Source organism: Penaeus monodon, chromosome 15 (genome assembly GCF_015228065.2).
Source record: "Penaeus monodon isolate SGIC_2016 chromosome 15, NSTDA_Pmon_1, whole genome shotgun sequence".
Taxonomy (NCBI): domain Eukaryota; kingdom Metazoa; phylum Arthropoda; class Malacostraca; order Decapoda; family Penaeidae; genus Penaeus; species Penaeus monodon.
In genome coordinates, this window is record NC_051400.1 from 20,072,985 (window position 1) to 20,074,306 (window position 1,322).

The 1,322-nt window shown below is 37.1% G+C and overlaps 1 protein-coding gene across 3 annotated transcripts in view; it reads left to right on the plus strand.

The window, feature by feature from the left end:
• Positions 1-2: 2 nt before the first annotated feature.
• LOC119581806 (dolichol kinase-like) overlaps positions 3-1,322 on the plus strand; it is a gene marked incomplete at its 3' end in the record, with an annotated part of 28,699 nt that continues 27,379 nt past the window's right edge. Inside the window, 2 exon segments of one of the 3 annotated variants that reach the window (XM_037929937.1) lie at positions 3-86; positions 939-1,152. 3 annotated transcript variants of the gene reach the window in all.

Below are 1,322 nucleotides of genomic sequence, written 5' to 3' on the forward strand. Positions count from 1 at the left end.
GCCATGAAGGCATATACTTAAATTATATCCTAAATTTCAACCAACATCGGACATAACGTTGAACTGTGAAATTATGCGTATACCACGTAATGTTAATTGCCACGTTGTGAATTCAGAAGTATTGCTTTAAATACTTCCCTGTATTTAAAAATCCTAAATGAGAAATTAACACAAGTACGGCGCATTTTCCCCCTTTTAAAAATCCTTTCGTAGGTTTAGGTTTACGGTTACATAAACTTTTATTGTGGACGATTAATTGTATGAATAGCAATGTTCTCTCATATTTTCTTCAAAGTCCCTGGTCTTATCTACTTATAGTATTTATATATTGTTAGTAAATGACAGCATGGGAGAAAATGGTTAAAACATTAAATCAATCCAAATCAGCTGATACCATCGTCTGCTCTAATGTGTCGGTTATGACAGTCGGACTTACCTTTAGTTCTCTGCAATACAAAGTCGCCCTCTTTTTCCCTTAATTCTGTATTTTCGTCTGTAGATGCACATGTTCTAGCCGCCATTCTAACACTAAAACTAACATGGAGAGCAGAAATGGGAAAATGATATTGGGCTGTGTATGGTTTACCAGACAGGTCTGGAATTGTTGCCAGAATCGCACTATCACAGATTTTCTAATATATTACCAGCAAGCCGTTTAGGCACAGGAATATTCTTGTAAACTTTATTTGACGCCAATTTCTCAGTTTACATGATTTTCTTTTCATTGCTCATTTGTAAATTAACCACGGGTGTTGAAAGGGGGAAGGGTTTAAGTATTTTAGGATATTTCGAAAATATACATCACGAGAAGGTGACAGTCTACTGAAAAAATAAACCCGCTATATTTCGACTGTACTCGAGAGATTGAAAGTTCAAATACCTAAATTTAAATTTCCTTTTGGGCTGAAGCCACCTCTGAATAATCTCCGGTTTCGCAGACTTGCTAGTAGACTGGCCACACTGACACGGCACTGCGCCTGCCTGTACTGGCCAGGACCTCTCTTCATGGCTGAAGGCACCTGACTGACCTCTGGTACCCATGACAAGATTCAGTTCTGAGTTATCACGCATTGACATTGAAGAAAGCTATTGTGGAGGAAGTGGAAAATCACCGTCTGATTGAGTGTCAAGAGGCTTTTAGTTTACGCTCAGGTAACTTCAAATTTTCTTCTTCTTTCGTGTTATAGTGTTTAGACTTGTCTATATCCCCTGGATTCTCCTTTTTTCTTGGTTTCTTGTATTTTAAATTATATCAATTATTTTATCTGTTTGTAGGGAAATCTTTGTGTGTCTCAGTGTGTAGTATTTTGTTATAGTTGGTT